This window comes from Notamacropus eugenii, chromosome 1, assembly GCF_028372415.1.
Source record: "Notamacropus eugenii isolate mMacEug1 chromosome 1, mMacEug1.pri_v2, whole genome shotgun sequence".
Lineage (NCBI taxonomy): Eukaryota > Metazoa > Chordata > Mammalia > Diprotodontia > Macropodidae > Notamacropus > Notamacropus eugenii.
Window position 1 is genome coordinate 154,531,010 of NC_092872.1, and position 22,998 is coordinate 154,554,007.

The following is a 22,998-nucleotide window of genomic DNA, read 5'->3' on the forward strand; positions in this document are numbered from 1 at the left end:
AAAGATTCATCTTCCTGAGTTCAAATCTGGTCTCAAACACTTACTAGCTGTGTGACCCTGCACCAGTTACTTACCCCTATTTGCCTCAGTTTCCTCCTCTGTAAAATGAGCTGGAGAAGGAAATGGCAACTCACTCCAGTATATTTGCCATGAAAACCCTAAGTGGGGTCACAAAGAGCTGGACACGACTGAAATAAATGAACAACAACCACAACCACTTTCCTATGTGCCAGGCACTGACCTAGGTGCTAAGAGTAGAAAGACCAAAATAACGTAATCCCAGTTCTCAAGAAATTCCATCATTTAAGAGAGACAACACTTACAGTTATAAATATATGCGTAATAAACATAAAAAATTAAAATTAAAAACAAAATAACATTTGGGAGGGAATCAGGAAAAGCTCCAAGTAGAAGAAAGTAGTGCTTAAGTTAAATTTTCAAGGAAGTTAGAAATTGTATGAGGCAGAGGTGAAGGCAGAGAACATTCCAGGCATGGACAAGGCAAAGGCAGTGGGGGGAGGAGGAGATAGCTGAAGTGATGTGTGTGAGGAACTCCAGAAAGGCCAGTTTGGCTAGATAGTAGAACATGGGGAGGAGAGTAATACATAATGATGCTGGAAAGGTAGTTTGGGTCCAGAATATGAAAATTCCTAAAAATTAAGCAGACACTTTCTGTGCTTAAGAAAAATTACTTTGGCAATTGATATGAAGAATAGACTGGAGAGGGAAGAGACATGAGAAAGGAAGACCAATAGTTCAGGTGAGAGATGATGGGGAGAGAAAAGAGAGAGGCACAGGAAGAAGAAGAAAGAGGGAGCTTCTTAGGAAAACCTGAGGTCAGGAAATAAGACCGATTCTGTTGATACAAACTAAAAACTCAGTACATTCCTTTGCTTAGCACATGTAATGAGCCAAACATCTATATTATTATTTCATAAATACCCTGCCTACCAAAGTCATTATCTTAATTTTATTTCTAAAGCTGTGTTTCAGTGAAATGTTAGGAAAATAGTCAATGATGCTGGCAAATCATTAAGAAAGACACATTTGAATCTGTATTTCATTATAAATGTTACACAGCTTCGTCCATTGACCAGAAATAGCTAACTCATTTGCTTCATTCATAGATGGTGAAGGAAGGAACAAGGGAAGAAAGGAAAAAAAGAAGGGAGGGAGGGAGAAAAAAGGGAAGGAAGGATATAGGTAGCAAAGAGAGGGAAGGAGGAAAGAAAGACAGAAGGAAGGAAAGAATGAAGGAAAAAAGAAATAAAGAAAAGAGAGAAAAAAGGAGTGAGGGAGAGAAGCATTTATTAGACTTCTGTGTTCCAGGCACTGTTCTAAGTATTTTACAAATATAACCTCATTGGATGATCATGATAATCCTTGGAGGTAGGTGCTATTATGGTCTCCATTTTACAGTTAAGGAAACTATCAAACAAAAGTAAAGAGACTTGCCCAGGGTCACACAGCTAGTAAGTGTCTGAATCTGGATTTAAACTCAGGTCTTCTTGCCTCCAGGCCCAATTTTCTTTACATTGCATTACCCACCTAGTGTCGATTCCATGATATTTCTGAATCAACATCTACTTCAACCTGTGGCCAGTATCTTGGAGTTTGGAGTGGGTAGTCAGAATCAATAGCCAATAAACATTTCTTAAGCACTTCCTAAGTGGCAGGCACTGTGCTAAGCATTAGCGAAATAAAAGCATAAGATACTCTTTGCCCTCCTCAAGGAGCTCACCATCTAATTGGGGCAAGGCAATAAATACAAAAATATAAAAAAAAAAAAGAAACTGAAGCAGGAATGGGGTTGTGGGGGAGAGAAGTCCTGCAAGCCAGATAGGGAAACGATCTGAGAAGGTGAGAGTTCCAGACTGGATTTCATCTTGCAGAATGATGAGTTTCTGGAGATCATGAAGTCTAGCTGGAGAGCTGATGATTTCCAGTGTCAAGAGAGGCATGCCTGATAGCCATGTCATAGGTCATACTGTAATGAAGGACAAGTTTTTTTGTTGGCTCAGTTCAGTCTCCTTCAGAATAGTGTCTTGAGAGATTCCTGATGAAACTTCTCTCTCCATCTCTGAACAGTTTTCTATGATTTTGAAATTATAAATGTTCAGTCTAGATTCCAACTGAACTTCTTCAGTGAGGATGCCAACACATACTTTTAGGAGAGGTGGTAACTTCAGGATCCATGAGCAATTTGGCATCATGGCTATATCTCCCCTACATATGAAGCCAACAGACCCTCCAATGAAATTGGAAAAATTGGTGCTGATATTCTGGACCCAATATAAATGTGGGTGGGAACTTGAGCCATAGTAAGTGTTAAGAACTAGGTGTCAAATGGAACACCATAGATTTCCTGTATTTCGTGGATTTTAGTCAATTTCATGGAAAAGTTAGAAAAATGTATTATCAAGAAATCTTTTCTCAATTGAAATCATCTCACTTAATGCTTGGTTTTGAGGTATGGCTTCAGTTGACTCATACCTAAAACAGAAATGGAAATATCACAATATGTAAAATATCTGAATATCCTTGTAATATCTGTTTTTTTGATTTAAAAAAACTAGTAGTGAAACAGCACTTCCTCTTTTGCAGAGGAGAGAGATTGGGTATGGGACATTGCAAATACTGTCAGATTTGGTTGATATGTTGGGTTGGTTTTTCTTAACTGCTTTTTTTATTTCTTTTTTCATTCTGTTTTACAAGAAATCATTTGTCGGGTGAGGAGAAGGGAGGAATATATTCAGAAATGGTGATGAAACAAGAAAAGACATGCATTAAAATTTGAAAAAAAATTTAAAATGGAAATGGGAAAATGCCCAAATCCAAAACTACTGAGTAAAAATTTATTTTTCAAAACCTGCAAAGAAGTCTCCTAATGAGATTCTGCTGCCACAGAAACTCTTCAACTCTGTTGGAATTTTAAATATTTTCAACTTAGGCAAATGCCTAATTCTCTTTGCAGAAGAAAGCCTGACAGTATCCAGACTGCCTCAGCACTGTGCAGTCCTGTTATCAGATACAGATATGTGTGGATGATAAGTACTTGGTGCCCAGGACACTTGGCAAGACATTTTCCCCAATATAAAATGCAGTGCTCTAATGCATGCTCTAATGAGGGCCTAAAATAATCTTTCTTTGTTGCAAAGAATGTTCACTGCTCCTGCCAAATGGCACTGTGGAGTGCTAACGAAGCACTTATAATTACTCAAATGAGGAATTGTTGACAGTTCCCCATAAACTTGCTAGCAAGCCAAGTTTGGATTTTATTTTCTTAATAAATTGAACACTTAAGATGGGATATCCTAGGCATGTGTTGGTCCATGATATATCCTCATTATTTACATTCCTTTTTTAACCACTCCAAAGAAATATCATTAATATCCTTTATAGTAAAGCCAGCTGAGCAACTCCCAGCCTTTTGCTAGTGTATTTAACTGGCCTCTTGTCAGGGCTGAGGCATTTCTAAGAATACTAAAATTCTCTGGTCAGTGGAGTCTGCAATATGGGTCATAAGTATTTTCAATTCTAAGCCATTAGTAACCTATGGCAACCTTCAATAAACATGGTTCCTTAATCCTCACTTTTCAAAAGGAAAGATGCCTTATATTATAAAGAGAGATGATGAAAACTGAAAAACATTTAGTCTTTTAGTTCTGAATATGCCAGCTCTAGTCAGGTACAGGGATCAGTTGAAGTCAAGGGCATTTGAATGGTCATGATCTAGTTTAAGGTAGTCTTGAAGAGAGAATAGATAGAATCTCTCCAAGCAGGAAATTTCTGCTGAGATAAAGGTTGGATTAGATGATCTCTGCAGGCCCTTCCAATCCTTAGATTCTGTCCAGTCAGTCAACAAGCATTCAGTTAAGCAGGTACCATGTGCTAGGCACTGTTGCTAAATGCTATGAACACAAAGAATGCAAAAAAATAATAATTCCTGCATTCCAGTATCTTACATTTTAATGGAGAATTAAATTTCTGTGATTTTATGTGTATAATAAAAAGAAAGACAGTTTTTATTACAGTAATGGACAAACTGGTTAAGAAGGGCATGGTACTTAGAGCATGCTCAGATTTGTCCTTTCTGGTTATAATTTTCATTTTAACAGAGCCCATTGGTAACTTAAAGGAGTAACACGGGAACTTTAGGGCAGCAAGGTGGCTCAGTGGATAGAGCACTGGACTTGGAATCAGGAAGATTCACCTTAATAAATTCAAATCCAACCTCACTCTTATTAACTGTGTGACCCTGGGCAAGTCATTTAATCCTGTTTGTCTTAGTTTCTCAGCTAAATAATAGACTGGAGAAGGAAATGGCAAACTGCTGTAGTATATGTGCCAAGAAAGCCCTGAAAAGGAGTCATGAAAAGTTGGACATGACTGAAACAACTTAATAAGCAAAAAAAATCCAAAAACCAAATAAACATGGGGACTTAAGTATTTGGCAGCACCAAGCAGAGAATTATTTTGGGGCAGAGAAGCCTTTCCTTGCTCTCATGTCATAGTGCTATGGGGGACTGGCTAACAAACTCCAGATGAGGCCCTATAGAGTGCTCATATTTGTCCTGATTGGCTGTGGAGCCAGAACTGATGACTGAAGAGACGCTGAGCTGGACCCAAGGTCACATACATAAGGGATAACAGGTCAATCTCTTACTCTCAGGGAGTCTTACAGAGCATGTTCAGATATTCCTTGCCTGGTTCAAATCTAATACATGAAACTTTGGGGAATCAGTTTCTGAGCATGAGTAGTTAAGGGATTGATACTGTAGGATGACTGAATTCAAAGTCTTCTAATTAACTGTGAAGCTAGAAGAATTGATGAGTCAGGAGATATTGGGCCATATCTGAGGTCACTTAGATAAGAGAGAAGAGGACTATTTCTCACTCTCATACTGTGAGATTGTCTCAGACCTCAGATACTACTCAGAATCTTGGGAATCATCAGTTTTTCTGAATCTGTAACCAATGAGAAGACTTTGAGTTTAGTCATCCCACAGTACTAATCTCTCAGTCACTTATAGCCAGAAATTTATTCTCCAAAGCTCCATATGTTAAATTGTAATCAAGCAAAAATGTAACCAAAGAATGCTTTGTATAAGCCACCAGGAAGGACAAATTTGGGCATGCTCTGCTGGCGCTCATTGTGTGGTCCCTTATAACACAATGACGTGGGGGTATTATTCCCTGCCCAAACATATCTACCTACTTGGACTAGCAAAGACTTAAGTTCTCTTGTTACTTATGCCTTGAACATCAAGTTACCGAAGGCCTCTGGTAAAAGGTCTTTTACTTAAAAGAGTTAATACCTTAAATTATTAGCAACTATTAACATTGAATTAGTTCATCAGGCTAACTAATTTTTAAGGGCCCTGAGGAAAGAGGATATAAGACAAGTTTTTACTAAGAAAAATGATATAGCCAAGAACCAAGGGACATCCTACAGTTCAAGCTGCATGAGTAAATCACATACCACATACTATAAAGAGAGGAGAAGAAGTAAAGAAAAAAAATAAGGGAGGAATACTAAAATAGAGCTTATGTAGCAATTTTACGGAGGGTAAAACTCTTAGGCTACTTGGTGAAAGGCCTGATTGAGTAAAAACTCTGAATTATACAAAATTTTAATGAAGTTTATTATTTTCAGGTACAAATTCACCTAATTGCTAAGTAGGTATTTCTAACTATGTTCCTTGAGCACAAAACAGCATTGTCACATTAAGGCTGGAGAAAGTATAGTATCACCCAGTCAGGCAACACGGAGTGCATTCCGTAGCTATAGACTGTAGCTGCCCAACAAAGATGAAGCCCAGAAAATCCATTGAAACTATCCATTTAGTGTGCCAAATATCAGTCACTCAGTGTCAAGGCAACATGCCTGACTCCATCTGGTAGGTACTGCTGAACAGTAGAGTGACCTGCCTGGCGCTTTACAGTAAGGGTTGGCAAACTATGGTGGCTGCCTGGTTTTGAACTAAGGTGTGGGGCCAAATGATGACTTGTCAGCCATGCCTGATGAAGAGCCAGCCCAAATGTCAAGGGTCTTACTTAACTGTGCCTGGCCCAGCCCATTCAACCATGGGACTTGGTGTCCTGTTAGGAGAAAGTCCAGCTGAGCCACCCATCCAATAGAGATGTCATGTTCTCCTCAGCTAGCCTAACTGAGGAGCACCACAACTCATCTAGCCATGATCTATACCCCACAGCAAATTTCATGAGGACCCAAAAGAAAAAGAGAAGACATTGAAGTTCAGTTGTCCTGGAGTTGTAGGTTTTTCTTGGCCATATGTTTTCTCTATACATGTGCCTCAATAAATACCACTACACTTTAACTTCATGCCCATTCATTTCCCTGCCCTTACAATTGACTCTGTTATGAGAGTGGGAAAATGGCTTTGTGGGAAAATGTCTTGTAATCACAGTTTTTGTAATGCCATTTGAGTAAATGCTTTTGCCAGAGAACTGGTTCTTCTAACCGATTTGTTAAGGAAAAACACAATTACGGGGGTCCTGAGCTAGGATTAGAAGAATAGTGACCTACTGAATTACCTCTAGAATCCTGATAGTAAGAGCATCCATCCTCTGGCACTGGCTAATTGGGCAACTGAAGTAAATTAAGATGTTACTTTATGCATCTATGGATCTATGGCATATGTGTATATGTATACATACATACATATATGTGCGTACTATTTTTTTTAACCAAACTTCATTAGATGCAGTGGCTAAGTGCCTCTCATTCCTACCTCTAAAACTGTGGTCCAAAAATCCAATTCCTTTTCTCAAAAAAAATCTTGTTTTTTTGCTTCCCTTTTTCATATCAGTATCCATAGCAGTAATGAAAATATTTCCTATAGTCCTCAGGTCTTTAGCCATCTGCCTAAGGCCTCATAATTCCCCACAATACTTTCTGGGTTCACTCTGGTTATACCAAGTGTCCTTAATTTAAATCACTATAAGTAAGCAGTGGTCATTAGGTTTGAGAAGTCTCACCTGGCAGTAGCATGCCTCTCTGAAGTCTGGTCCTGTTCCCCAGGCAATAGCAAACTTCTCAGTTGTCCATGTCAGGCCAACATGTGGTTCCTTCTGTACCCCCCAGCTACAGTCTGCTAACCATCACAACTTATTCCTTCTTTTGGTGACCAGAAGGAGATGTGTTCTTTCCTGCTAGCTCTTGTGGATTCTGCAGATTAGTCAGTGAAAGATAAGAAACTACTTCTTTTTTCAGATGCTTCAACTCCCCTCTATGGAAAGAATTGCAAACCTACTATGTCATCCCAAATGTTATCCAGTTGTTTGCAAGCATTAAGTTCTTCCAGTCTCTAATCTTCTGACACAGGTTGGACTTTATACCTCTTGGATTCTTTTTTTTTCTTTCTTGGTTTGTTTAGAAGATGCCTGTCTTCCAAACTCTTAAAGATCACTTAATTTTTCCTAATAAGCTAGAAAGTCATAGAGCCCATTTACCTCACAAGGAGACCACCCAGCATGCTGCATACATATATTTGCTATTTGTCAGTGACAGAAACATAAACATAGAATATTTTCTGATGACTATTGGAATATTCCCCTCTCCCCACTTGATGAAACTGAGATTCTCCATTTGTTGTTCCTAATTCTTAGAGCAAATTGCTTTCCTGTTTGCTATGAGTACCAAGGGAGGGAAGAAAGAGATGATCCATTTTAGGGACAAGACATTTTCCTGCATTTTTATAGGAGTTTCTTGCTTTTCTCATCTCCGATTGCTACTCGCTCAGATTTTATCGTTGATGGGTACATTTGCCAAGAGTAGATACAAGGAGTCATTACTCTAAGGTGTAATGATTCAGTGAATACTTCTTATGTGTCAGAATTTGAACTAAAGAAATAAATTCATGTTTACCACTAACAGATCAAATTACAACTAATTATTAGACAAAAAATAAAAAGCAAGGAACAAGTGCATTCCCAGCTACTTAGTAAATGCTCACTCCCAGGCTTCCTGAATTGTGGGATCAGTAGTAACATAGCTGTTGTCAGAACATCCACAAACCAGATCATTTCCGAACATAACTCAACTGACTTAGATTCTAGGTAGATGTGCCCAAAGAGAAAGACTGTGGGTGTGAACTCTTAAAATAGAGTTTCAAGCAACATACGTCATCAAAAATCCCAAATCTTGCACCCTCCAATTTATGTAATTCAGGAATGGCTTGAATGGGACATTAAGCATAGTCTGACAAGTCATGGGTGAGAATTAAAACTTTGGCCAATGATGCCATAGAGGTAGGTGCAATTTAATTAGATTTAATCACCTGGGTGACATCCTGTGACTCTGTAACCTGCTCCCTGGCTGTCCCCATAGGGGCCAAAGACTTGGGGGTAGGGAGTGGAGTCTGAACTGCTGGATAGGCAGTTTACCAAGATTCAGGGTCTATCTTAACTTTGTCCTTTGAAGGTACTTGTGAAAAAGAGAAACTAGCTTGAAAGAGGCTAAAATCGTGGAGAAAGTCTGCCTTGCCCAGTCCTATAGAGGAGCAGGACTGGCTAGTAGTGAGCTACGTTCTGCTTTGGTAACCCTCCCCCTTTTTCTGCCCCCACCTATCACCCTAGGATTGATTTTGTATGCTGCCAATGCAGACGCTGGTGAGCAGGAGCATAGTCAGATAGCTGAATTTAGCTTAACATCCTTTAAAACCCTGAAAACCAGAATCCCAGATGAACTGGGAGGCAGCTTTCAAGTAGGAGAAAGAAAGAGGAGACCAGGGATCTGTCCCTCCTGCACTGGGGCCAAAAGTGCTTGGTGGCTAACACTTTTTATTAGCTTAACTAACTTTTTCAGTTTCCATACTATTCCTATTGCTTGATATAAAAACAAAAACTTTATGGCTACCGAAGTCCTGCATAATGTGATTTAATGATGGTGGCTCAGGGCAAGATTTTGGAAGAGGTTTTGCCCCTTTATAGAACTGAGAAACTATTCCTTATCAGCAGCATGAGCATTTTTCCTACAAGAAAAAAATAAAGCACAAGTGCCATCATCCCCCGAACCCATAAATGTAGAGCACATGAGTCACAGAGGTGAATGCCCAAGTGAAGTGATGGCTGGGGAATTTGGTATAAAAGGTGCTGGAACTTTCGGTTGTTTTTTTTAGCTTGCACTAATGCTATATAGCAGCTACTAATGAGGGCTGAGGCAGTCTGATTGTTGTTTACTACGGCTGGTCACTAGGTGAGAGTTTTCTGAATACTCATTCTCCATTTGACCTAACAAGTGAGGCTCTATGTATATCTCATTATTCCCAGGCTTATTAATGGTTAATTCATATAAGCACTCCTTTTAACATGTGTGGGTGGGATAGGTGGGGAAACATTTATAACCTCACTCTTAAGTTATAAAAATAAGAAAACTTCAAACTAACTTGGGATGAGAGTATTTGGGCAGATAGGGGGTACAAAAATTAAAAAGAATAATTTCAGGAAGATTCCATGGGGCCAAGAAAATCTGGTTGATGGCTTGTCTTTTATTGACAAACTTGCCCTTTTAATATCAACAAAAACCATAATTCTACCTTATTAATACTGCTAGTACTAATTATAATGTATAAATCTCTTGTATATTATTTCACTTAATTTTCTCAACTCTGTGAAGGAGGAAATGAAAATAGTATGATTCCCACTTGACAGATGAAGAAACTGTTCCTCCAAGGGTTGTATAACTTGATAAAAGTAATAGATCTCAGAAGTGGTAAAACTGAGACATGAGCAGATTTTTCTGACTCCAAGTACTGTTCTTTCAAATAGTAACACCTATTGAGGTTGTGGGCCATTTTGATGACCAATCTCTCATGGGGCCAACACTTCACAGCAGTAGAAAAGAGCTTTTTCCTAGGGACTAGACATAATTTTTCAGTGTTGAAAAGAACTTTGAAAACAAAGGAATTTGTACTTGATTGTCAGTCATTTATGATTACAAAGGCATTTGGGGTTTTCATTTTAAAAAATACTTTGTTGCTATGTTGCCCAGTATGGCACCTGGAGCTTACTTATCTAATTGTGCTTGTTAATCATTTATTCCTGATGATTCTAACGTCTATGGTTTTGAAAACATTCTGTTAGTTTCATAGTATAATGTCCTGTTAAGCACCAAATGGTGGTGTTAAATGAACCAAGTAGGAGTTTGTACATTAGAGAATGACTTCTTTGAGATACATATAGGAGCTGCAAAACTGAGGTTAATGGTGCAAATAAAATAGGAAAAAGTCCTTGCAATTAGTATTGATTCACATTTGCTTGGCCCTACTCATATGGTCTCACTCTATTTTGCCTGCCAGACATCTCCAACTAAGTTCCCCTGAAAAACTAGGGATTCCAGTGGATAGAGCACCAGGCATGGGGTCAGCAAGACCTGAGTTCTAATCTGAGTTCTAATCCAACTAGCTATGTGACCCTGGGCAAGTCACTTAATCCCATTTACCTCCATTTGTTTTCATCTGTAAAATGAGCTGGAGAGGCATATGGCATACCATTCCAGTATCTTTGCCAAGAAAAACCTCATAATGGGGTCATGAAGAGTCATACACAACCAAAACAACTGAATGACAATGAACGTCAATAAAAATTGAAGTATGGCTCACATTACATATGTAAGTAGCTTAATTTTAAGGCTGCAAAGGTGACCTTCATTTAGCTACAATATCTGATATTCTTTTTAAAATTGCTTTGGTTAATCCTCTCTACAAGATCCCTGATGAGGGAAAATCCAACACCTGTGTAAAGAGATACTATTTTCTAGAACTGGAAGTCTCATTAGACTAGATAGTCTAATGCCTTGCAAAACCAGAAAGTGACAACCCCAGATAAGACCTATAATCATTATCTCAGTTTCTTCACAGTGGTACATAAATTACTAACAGAACACTTTCCTCTCATGCAAGCATGATCGCTCCTTTCTTAGCAGAAGGCATCCCATAGATTATAACAAACGATGATACACCAATGACCTCCCCTAAACAGGGGGCAATGACATATTTATGTACTTGATACACACCACTCATAGCTTGCATCACTTAAAAAAGAACCCTGTAAACCCTGTGATGTCATGGTGGTGGTTCATTAATTTCAAACATGTCTGACTCTTTGTGACCCCATATGGGATTTTTCTTGGCAGAGTGCTTTGACATTTCCTTCTCCAGTTCATTGTCTAAATGAGGAATCTGAGGTAAACTGGGGTAAACAGGCTAGGTCTTGCCTAGGGTCACACAGCTAGTAAGGGTCTGAGGCCAGATGTGAACTTAGGAAGATGAGAATTCTTGACTCCAAGCCCAGGACTCTAACCACTATGCCACCTGACCGACATAAACACAAAAAAAGTTTCTTATATTATGTGTGCATGTATGTATGTTTACACACATATGTGTGTATATGTGTGTTTTGTGTGTTTGTGATAGTTCCAAAATGGCATATTAGGACCTGTGTTATATGTGAATTGCTTTAAACATGTTCTTCCCATTGAACTTTGATTTCAGGTTGTCAGTAAATCTCTTGACACATACAGCTACATCTTTCTCTTTGATAGCTTCATGTTTGATGTCATTTGTCAAGATACTTGTAATATCACCTTCATTCACTGGTTCTATTTGACCTCCAGATTCTAGCTCAAGCCGGTTTCTATATTTCCTTTATGAACTTGAAAAAATTTAAACTTCTTAGAATATATATATATCCACACACATATACATATATATATGAAAATATACATATGTACACATATATATGAGCATATATATACAGATGTGAATATATACACACGTATGTGTATGTATAAAAGTCTGTTGACCAAAGAGCAATAGAGCACGCCCATGAAGTGTAAGGACTACAAAGAGCAACTTATTCCTTTGGTTAATTAATTATTAAACAAGCTTAACATTTATACTGCCTTCACTGATTCTCTCTCAAATCCTTCAACTTATATCTGTATTCCTGCCTTATTTATCTACTATAAATATATAACATAGACCCAAGCACGAGAAGAAAGCTTGCCTATTTGATATGTAGATGGAAAACAACTCAATTGAAAACATGCCACCAACAAAATGATGTGAAGTGTAGTTGCTATGAAATATATCCTATTTCATGAACAGTTCAGTAATAAAAGTTAGCATTTATATAACGCTTACTCTGTGCCAGGCACTGTTAGGTACTTTTCTATTGTTATCTCATTGGGAAGCCCTTAATGGCCCTGTATAGAGGAGGTACAACTGACTTCCAAGCCAGAAAAAACTAATTTTGAGTCTTCCCTCTGTTACAGTTTGGTTGTGTGACCCAAGCAAGGACACAATCTCTCAGTGCTTTAAGCATTAGATTATTACATGCAGATAATGTTTTGTCCTACATCTGGAGTTCCCTAGTGTAGGAGTTCCCTGTACCAATGAAATCATAGGTCTACTCCTTTTCCTTATCCCTATAGTTCTCTTTTCCTGAAACCTATTATCTTCTTTCCTAAATCAACCTGAATATGGTTTCCCAGGCAAAGAGGAACATACCAGCATCTCTTTAATTTCTCAATGTAGAGGAATGTCTATTAAGTTATATGGCTCCACCAAAAACACATTAAATGGCTCTCTCATAGACTCTTCTTCCAATGATATCAAAAAGTCATTTAAACTTAAATAAGCTTAAAGCACTTTAAGTTCACAAAAGAAAGAAACTAAAGCCCTTGAGCTAGAATCTGGAGGTCAAATTGAACCCCTGAATGTAGATGATACTTACAAATACTTTGGTCTTCTTCCAACAAGTGACACTGAATATAAAACTATCAAGGAAAAAGATATGTACACACACATACACACATGTACGTATACTGACAACCTGAAGTCAAAGCTCAATGGGTAGAACAATTTACATACTATTCTTAACATGCATTTTGGAACTGTCATATGGCAAAACAAATATAGAAAATATCCTAATAAAAATCCACACAACAATGTTGAAACACAGAACCCCTCACTCTAAGGCAAAAATCACAAGCTTAATGCTTCCTCATCAAAAAACAAAACGAAACATGAAGAACCTGATATATATATATATGCATGCTCAAACAGGATAATCAGGTTTAAAAACTTGCAGAAGTACTTTTGTAACAAGGAGATAACATCTCACTAAACACCCTTAAAGGATGGCAAAAGAGATATGCTATCAGTTTTGTTACATGTAACTACATGTGGTTTACCTCTGGACTGAGCCCATGAAACAGCTAAGATCCAAGAAGAATCAAAAAGGAAGCATCTGTATCAACTCAACTAACAAAATATTGATAAAGGAGTATCAAACAAATGGCCAAATTACAAAATTTGTTTTGTTTAGTTTTTAATAGGAATGAAGGGGTGGGTCTATGATGGTAACTAAGGACCAGGTTATTACCATTAGAAATTACATCTATCTTATCCTCAAAGAACCCTGACATTGATCAATGCAGATTACAAAAGGAAATGGCAGAAACTATGTACCATGTCACTAAAGGCAGTAAATATCTTGTGAATACTCAAAACCTAGTGAAAGAGAACCTGGCAACTAGAAATATACACCCGAAGTTCAGTGTCTTTCATAAATTAACAAATGATAAATACTATATGTAATACATGTCTCAAAATATCCTTCAAAATTCGACCAATAAACTACATTGAAACAGGACCATTTTCACATACTTTTACCCAAAATTATCTAGACAAAAAAAATAAATATTTAAGAATTGTTTTTATTGATGTCACCGAAACCAAACTCATAAGCCTTAAGCTATGTCAAAGAACTAGAAATCTAACAGAAGAAATCAAATGAACATGTGAAAAGAGGAAGAGGAATCTATAATCCCATCATTCTGTCTGATATAGAAGTTGTCCTGAAGATGGTCTCAGTGAGGCTACTGAAGATGAACTTATATCCCAATACTTGTATTCACATACAAAAAGTAATTATTTTATCCATCTATACCAAAGGCTACATAACATTAAATATAAAAGAAGAATAGTAGGATAGCAACTGAACCACTTCTATTTAAATCCCATCAACCATGAGAACTAATTAGCAACAATAGTTTGTATGTATATATATATATATATATATCACTCTCAAGGTTGGCACAACATTTTATGTGCATTATTTTATTTGATCTCATTGTCTCTCTCTAGTATGGTCTCCAGACCTCTCTCTATATTAGCTGGCCTCTTTTGAAAGCATTCCAGTTTGTCAGTGGCCTTTCTAACATGTGGTGTCCAGAACCGACTACAGCACTCTGGACGTGGTCCAACCAAGGGAAATGTTTCATTGATTGTCATCTCCCTCATTCAGGGCACCATGTCTCTCTTAATATAGCCTAACTTGAGCCATTTACAATTTCATGTGAATTAGTTTTCTAGTTAGTGAATTAGTTACACAGGAGTCCTGGAGTGGTTAACAAGTGCATCTGAAAGAGATTAAAGTCTCCCACCTTACAAACTTCCTAAGGAGCTGATGATTTCAGCGAGTGGGGTAAGGAAAGGGGGTCCAGGTATGTAACAAATAATATTCTTATTTTCCGGATAAGGAAACTGAGTCTCAGAGACATTAAAAGATTCAACCAAAGCTATGCACATGGCTTATATATAGAATTTGTAGTACTAAAATCTGAATGCAAATTCATTGTTGGTTTTGGTTTTTTTTTTACTGTTGTTTACTACTGTCCTCTCTATCACCCAAATAGTGTGATGCTGGGATATGTGGATGACACAGAGATGTAAAAGATATAGTTCTTGTTCTACTTAAACCTAGCTTGACTTCCAAGATATCAGGAAGGCAAAATGATCATATCATGTTCTTTATGGAGAACATCGTGAAATTCCAATACTCTGCATGTTTTTTAAAGCTTGATTGGTGCCTTTTTAGAAAAAATGGTTATTTCTCAATATGCCATCTCTATTTAACTCTTTTTTGATAATAAAACAAACAGTAAAACAAAACTGACTGATGAATTAATCATGTCTGACAGTATGTGCAACATTCTGAACCCATATTCCTGCCTCTATAACAAAAGGAGGGAAGTTTTTTTCTTTATATGGTCTTGGGAACGATGATTGGTTAAAATTCCAGATGCCTTTTAGCGTTATTTTTGTGTTTCCATCATTATAGTTGCATACACTGCCCTGGCTCTGCTTTTTTTCATGTAGCTCATGTATGTTTTCATGTTTCTCTTGATTCTTCATATTTGTCTTTTTACAGTAAAATTATGCTCCATTACATTCATAAACTACAGTTTGTTCAGCCATTCCCTTGCTAAAGTGCACCCACCTTGTTTCTAGTTTTGTTTTACTATATTTTTTCTTAAGAGCTAACAAAATAATATTTTTAATTAGCATTCTCTTTGAAGAGAAAAGAAAAACAGCCTCAAATTTTAAAAATCCACTGTAGGATTTCTTTTAATAATTACTTTAAAATTCTGGAAAATTGGAATTTCATAATAAGCAATCTTATCATAAACTGTAGCTTGCATTTTACTTGAGGAAGAAAGGAAGGTAGAAGGGAAAGAAGAAGGGAAGGAAAGAAGGAAGGAAGGAGAGATAGAGAAATTTATTTTGCACCTACAGTTTCTTTGCTAAGCATTGTGCAAATATTATCTCGTTTGATTTTCACAACAACCCCCAGGAAGACAGGTGCTATCATTATCTCCGTTTTACAATTGAGGAAACTGAAGCAGAGGGAAGTCAACTGAATTGCCCAGAGTCACACAGCTAGGAAGCATCTAAGGCCCTATTTGAACATGGTTTGCTGATTCCAGGCCCAGTTTCTGTTCACTGTTCCACCTAGCAGTAGCCTCTGAAAACAACAACAAAAAACCCAGTTATAATATATTTTACAATAATAGACTATTTTAGGCACCTGGTGATAATGAGAGAAGAGAAAAGAATAATTATGATGAGCTGTTAATAATACAAAATTATTTCTCTTTAATTTGTTTTAACCATAAGAAAGTCAAATATAAAAGGAAAGATCCAATATCACCAAAATACTTGTATCAACAATTTTGGTAAGAAAGAACTGGAAGTAGAGTTAATGCCTACTATTTGGGAAGTGGCGAAACAAATTATGGTGCGAGTGTGACCAGATGTTACTGTGCTTTAAGAAATAATTAATATGAACAATATATTTGATATGGGAAGAATTCTGGGAACTGATGTAAAATGAAATAGACTAGAAAAATAATATTCATGTTTATCACTTTCCTAGTGTGTTTACTTTACTTTAGATCAAAAGTGGCTATAAAAATATAAATGGAAAGAATAACCAAAAATCAAAACTGAATTCTGTGTAATTATAATCACCAAATTTAGACCTGAAGAAGAGATTGTGCCTTTTTGTAAATATTTTTATTGTTTTCTTATATATATTTTTAAAAATCTTAGTGATGTTCTGGTATTATGTCTATCACTGCACAATAAATGCATTTTTGAATTCAGTAAGGAAAGAAAAATATTTTTATGGGCATGAGAAAATACCCCAGTTAGTTAATTAAGATATATTTGAAACTTTTTAAAGAGAGAAGAGTGCAAATATACCTCCTTCCCTTCTTTCTAGAGGTGGAAGTGAGGGGACTATAGTTGTGGAATACTATATATACCATCAAATTTAATTGACTTACTTGCTGAACTGTTTTGCCCCTCTTTTATTTATCATAGGAGATAGCTACCTGAATAGAGAAATATATAATAGAAAAAGATGGTGTAAAAATATCAATAGAAATTTTTTTAAAAATTTTATCTTGTGTTCTTAAAACATGGAAAACATCTTAATACAAGAATTGACACACCAAGTCAGACCCTATTGATGATCAAGTGCAGGATTCTGTAGCCAATTGTATCTGCAAGAGGTGTGCTATGAGAAAGACGTGTGTCTTTCTTAACTTCTCCTTAAAGATTAGATGTATTCAAGCTTCTCTCAGTAGACACGCAAGCCTCTGTCATTCATAAGTTAATCTAAGATATTTAATATGATATACAGAAAAAAAATATTCAGCTAGTGCTCTACTCTAGCCTCAAATATTCCACTGACTTATTTTTGTAACCTTACATCGCTTGACATCCTTGGGTCTCAATTTCTTTATCTGTAAAATGAAAGGATTAGAGTAGACAATTTTTCCAGTTCTAAAGTTGTGTGATTCTGTTACTTCTGAAAGGTATTTTTTTTGATTTGGTTCTTTAGGTCATAGTTTCAGTGTTGTTCATGACATAAGTGACAGATTTTATAATACTTATATATTTCTAAAGTTTCCATCTTTCTTGGGGAATTGATAAGGCTTCCCAATGTCTCTTCCATTTTCCTGTAAATTTTCCAATAATCATACCCTGGACACTAAAATTTTTGTAACCAAATGGATTGGAGCCTTTTAAAAATATTCCAAAGGATCAAAATTATGTTTTGCCACTTATACACCCTGATCTCTCTCTGGTCAGTTGTGCCTGTCTAAAGAAGTACCACACTGTCTTGAATTCTTACGCATTATAACTGATGAATCAGGTAGCTTCAACTATAAGATGCCAACCATGAACATGAATTATAAGAGACTTTGAAAACTCATAAATGGATAATGTGAATTTCTAATGTTTGTAAAATAGTACCTTGCCAGGATCACCAGGATAATGTGGAAAGATTTTACAGAGTTTATTGTTTTAGATTTCTTTGGTTTTTGGTCATCTTGTTCTCTTGGAACTCCAAACCATATAAATAATTTTTATAAAGCTCCAGTAACATTTAAAATTAATGACTTGAATGGCATCCGATGGTAGCCTCCATTTAAGAAATCCCATCCATTGCCAAGAATATTACACACTGGTTCCATTGACTGTGCAACAAAGGGATAAAAATGCCCTTGCTATCAGATCAGTCTGACTACTGCCCTTTTGTTCCCAGCTTTGCTACTGCTGCTCAGACATGTACCTTCCTATGTCATGTTTTCCATCCCTTAGGATATATATGGACCCTGAATCAAATCAGCCAAAGTTGGGAGTATGGATGGATCTGTCACAGTTAGCGTACTCTATTCACAATTAATTTGGAGAATGACACATATTACATCAATATTTGCTTTTGATCCATTGAGACCACTAGTTCAATTGAAAATAAGGGAAGCATTAAAGTTGTTTTAACTGAGTGTTGCTTTGGACACTTAGGTTAGCAGTAGGTCAGTCAGTCTATTGATTATCCTGGTTTTCAGCAAATAGATCATATTAATGACTGAGAAAGAAAAGTTCTTCTGAAATAGTTAAATCCATTTTTCCCTTAGCACCTTCCTTTTACTTAGTATAGTCCATTTACATAGACCAGTCCATTCTGATTTATTTAACTCTAAATTAGATGAAGTTTCAGCTGTGCAGACCATTTCTTCATTTACCAAAAATGGAAAGGTGCTTGAAAAGTCAAAGGTCAAGACAACAGAAAAACAGAATTCATAAACAATTGACAATAAATTTCCAGTGTAGATTCACCTTCTATTATGTAGTGGCTCATGAATAGAAGAATAAATATGGACTTAAAGGCTTTGACCCATGTTTCTGAGTGAGCAGATATGGAAAGATTTGACCTAATGGCATTTGGGCTTTTTATAAGTCTGAAAAAAAATACCTGAAGACCTATCTGAAAAACATTATTTAAAAAAATTTGTTTGAAGAGCTCCAAATGTCTAAGGATGGTCATTGCTCTGGTTGGCTTCTTAAACTTTACTGGAAAGAGAAACAGATATATAAAATTCAAAAACATTGCTGCATCTTCCAGGAACCATCTCGAAATGACTCTGAATTTAGTTGAGTGGCACATTCTCCCTTATAATGTTATATTGCATTGGTGCCTTTTGGATAAAGTAAACCTGGGTAGATAGCTTATTCTAAGATCACAATGCTGATTTTTTTCCCTTTCCTCAGCCTGAATGTTGTCAATCTTGTTGTTTCTGTTGTTTGATGTTACTGAATTTGAAACGGAATAGCAATCTCCAAGGTGATCTTTTTGGTATAGCCCATTTGTATTTCTTTCAACTAAATGATCTAGCTAACTTTATACTACTGACAGGATTTTGTATGTGCCCTGTTTATTCCTAATAAGGTGAGGGAAAGGGGAATGTTGTTGATAAATTCCTATGAAATTCTACATTAAGCAAGGAGAATCTTAAAAAAAATACGTATAATCAAACTTCCCCCACAGTTTGTGAAAATACTTTTGGCTCCCAATATTAAGGACATTGGCAATAGATAGGTGTATAGGAGGAAGCAGGGGAGGGTGAGGGAGGAGAGGACAGGAGGGAGATAGTAGATGACTACACTGAGTAGCCCATGTTTCAGAAGGAACAAAGATTACCAACCTAATCAGATCAGTTCTCAAAATCCATGCTGTTTAAATCTTCCAATTATATCAGTCCTCCTGGGAGAAATAAAATGCTGACAAACATGTTCCTTGTTGTATTTGCCCATAAATAATTTACAAGGTTGAAAAAGAGGCTGTCTCTTTGCAGCAGAATTGTAAAACTACAGAGTATTTCGTGCACACCTGGAAAATTGTCCTTGAATTGCCAAGTAGCTGAACTGCCTTTGACTTTGTCTCTGAAAAAAAATCAAATAGCTGAGATTATTTAAAATTTGACAATGAAGTTTACTGACTCATATGAAGTCTGAATCAGTGCTGAATTTGAACTCCTAGCAAGGAAATGGTGGTTTTTTGTTTGGTTTGTTTTTGTTGTTGTTGTTTTTAGCCTAAGGATAGGAATTAATATACTGTTAGAAACACGAGTCTGCTTAGCTTGTGCCCAGATTTGTAAGGGATTTTGCTTTACAGCAGGATATGTGTGTGTGTGTATGTGCGTGTGTGTGAGTATGTGTGTGTGTGTTTCTGGGAGAAAGATACTGGAGGAAGTTGTAACCAGAGGGTCGAAGGTAGGAGGTGTGTCACCTCCATCTTGGGATCATGTAGATTTTGCTGAGCCAAGTCCTTAGTATGGAATTTGTGGTCCTCTGCTGTTCAAAGACTATGAAAGATGCAACTATTGCTTACTCAAGGGCAACGTGGGAGTGATGAAGTTGAGGTGGATAGACAATGCCTGTGACCCACTGAGCACTGAGCATAGGGGTTTGTGTTGAATGAGTCATCCTTTACTATCCTTAAAGACATTTCCTGGAAGGAAAAAGCTTTTCTCAACTGTTCTTTCTCTCTTTAGTCTGTGCTTAACTTCTCTCCTCTAAGAGGAAGGAGTTAACAAAAGAAAGCCCCATTTCCTGCAGTAGACAGTAGTGCTCAGTCAGCATATACCTGTAGTAGTTCACTTTTCTTCTTGTAATTATCATGTTAGACATTCTGCTGCTAGAAATAAGGAAAACTTGCTGTGCTAACTGTGTACATTTTTATTTGGAACTGGTAGGAATGAAACATTACAGAAGGTCAGTTTGTAGTGAGCCCCTGTAACAGCAAGGACCCCAACATATACAGGAGGTCATACTGTACAGGTTCTTAGATCTGCTTTTTTAAAAAGGAAAGCAACTTTTGAGGGGTCAACAATCTACTTTAATCAAGCACGTATATCGCTCATTTAGTTCAGGACAAAAAGTCAGCACCCTGAACTTCAGAGAAAATAACAGAGAAATAAAGATCAACAGACAGGGCTTCCAACTGTCTGACCATAAGCAATACCAGAGAGAAAAGCACCAGCATCCTTGACGGCTGCGCAGAGTCTCATCTGGACAAATACTTCCAAAGTAAAACCACATTTCAGAGTATTTATACACTTTTCAGAGTAAGAGGGCATCACAACCCTGGAGAACCAGTGCATTAGAAATTGGCAAAAGATGTAGGCCTCCTCTTATCAAGCTTCCTTTAATGGGAGGCCCATCAGTGGGTGGGGAAGATCTTTAACTCTCTAATTAACATTACAGCCCCAAATATGGAGACAAAATGGGGACAGAGTGATTGGATTATATGGGCTAGATGAGCCTGTGTTACATATCTATATGTGTTACATATCTATTTGTGTTTACAGGCTATATGAGCCTGTGTTACATATCTATATGTGTTTACAAATATACATATATACATGTGTGCATTAAATCCGACTCTCATTCACATCCTTACCTTTCTCCTACCAACAAAGTGTCTTCTTCATCTTTGGGACTCTTTTGAACCAAGAAAGGGTTATTTCTGGAGTAACTTCTAATTTTTTCAAGGTTTCCTATCCCAAATCCATTCAATAAGTTTATTTTTATATCTCTCCTTTAATATTTCCAACACTAATTAGCCATATATTAATTCTACCCATGTCTCCTAGATGTAATCCTAGTCTGAGGAACATTTTTACTTAAACATTTTTTTTACCCTGTACCATGATTTCCTATGCTTTTAACATGTGTGAAAAATAATTAACATTCCCCTACCCCCCTATAATAATAATTTGAATTTTTGCACTTGTTCCCCAAATAATCTAGGCAAGATAAGAATAAATTTTATTCTTTTTTACAGGTGACAAAACCATCTGAAACAGGTTGGCACTTGCTTAGGTCCATGTTGCCATTAAGTGACAAGATCAGCTCTTGAACCCATCTTTTTTTTTTTATTTCACAGATTAGTATTTTTTTTATTACATTATGAAGTTGGGTTCCAAAGTTATCTGACACATCCAAAACATCTCAACACTCCAAAGAACCCAGCATATTCATAAAAAGAGACCTCAGTTAAGTTAGAAAATTTGCACAATAACTTAGCTTCTCATTAAAAGATTGTAAACTTTCAAATGTCTAGAATTTCTCCCTGCTGTTTGACCACACATATCCAACATCCATCAGTGAAAGGTGCCTTACCACACTGTAGAGAGGCAGTACGCCCATGCAGACAAATGTAGGAGATATGAAGCATGGATCTTTTTTAACCTCTTGAGGGAAAAGAGAGAGAAGAGATGCCGTTTTTTGTAATGCAAAATGATATTATGAAGATATACTTACAGCCTTAGATTCTCTAGGGTTTCTCTGAACAAATATTTGGAAGATATGAACTTGAATCTTCTGAATATACAGAATCTATTATTGAGGTAGAACTTAGAGTGACTGGTCAGTACTCCAGAAAAAAAAGTCCCCCCTGTTTCATGTAGGATTCATTTCATTGCTCTCATCCTTCCCAAATTCAGAGATGTCCAACCTTCATTGGAATGCCTCCAATCACAGTATTTAGTAGCCTTGCTTGGCAAAGTGTTCTATGTTTGTTGCCAGCTATAATTTGTTTTCTAGTGTTTCACCTAAATCCTACCAATTGAGTCTTAAATCTACTATTCTGTACTCTTTCTTTATTGGCAATGGACAATAATGAATTCCTCTTCAGAAGCAACTTTGAGCTTCTTTTTTGAAAGCAGCCTTTTCCAAGTTTCCTCAATTTAAGCTCACCTCCGTAGCTTCTTTATCTTTAGGACACTGGTGCCTGGGGTGATGGGAGGTGGTGGTGGGGAGAGCCCTTTTTGCCCCTAAGAACACTTCTATTCTTTTTTAAGTTTTGAATTTGGACATAGCTTTACCTCTACAAAACAATAGCCTGTATGTGTGAAACTATCATAGTCGTTGCTAGGAATGTCGGACAATACCTCAGACTATTTTACTGGTTCATTATCCATCATACCCCTTAAAGGTGGGTGTTCCTCAAGCGTCTATCCTGGACCCAATCTGCCCTTTCTTAGTGACCTCATTAGCTTCCATCACTTTAATGATCATCTCTCTGCAGATGATCCACAGATTTATGTCTTCCCCTAGACTCTTTCCTGAGCTTTCATTTCATATCACCAGTTGCCTCTTGGACATTTAAAACTAGATGTTTTAATAAAGCACCTTTCATTGATATCTCAAACTCAGCATGTGAGAGATATCTCAAATTCAGCACATCAAAAGGAGAATCCACTGTCTTTCACCAAAAAATGTATTCCACTTCAAAACTTCCTTATTTCCGTTGAAAGTGCAACCATTCTTCTTA

General features: G+C 36.9%; 1 protein-coding gene across 2 annotated transcripts in view; it reads left to right on the top strand.

The window, feature by feature from the left end:
* Positions 1-22,998, top strand: part of ADAMTS17 (ADAM metallopeptidase with thrombospondin type 1 motif 17) — a 489,795-nt gene that overhangs the window by 307,971 nt on the left and 158,826 nt on the right. The gene's annotated exons all lie outside the window — the stretch shown is intronic.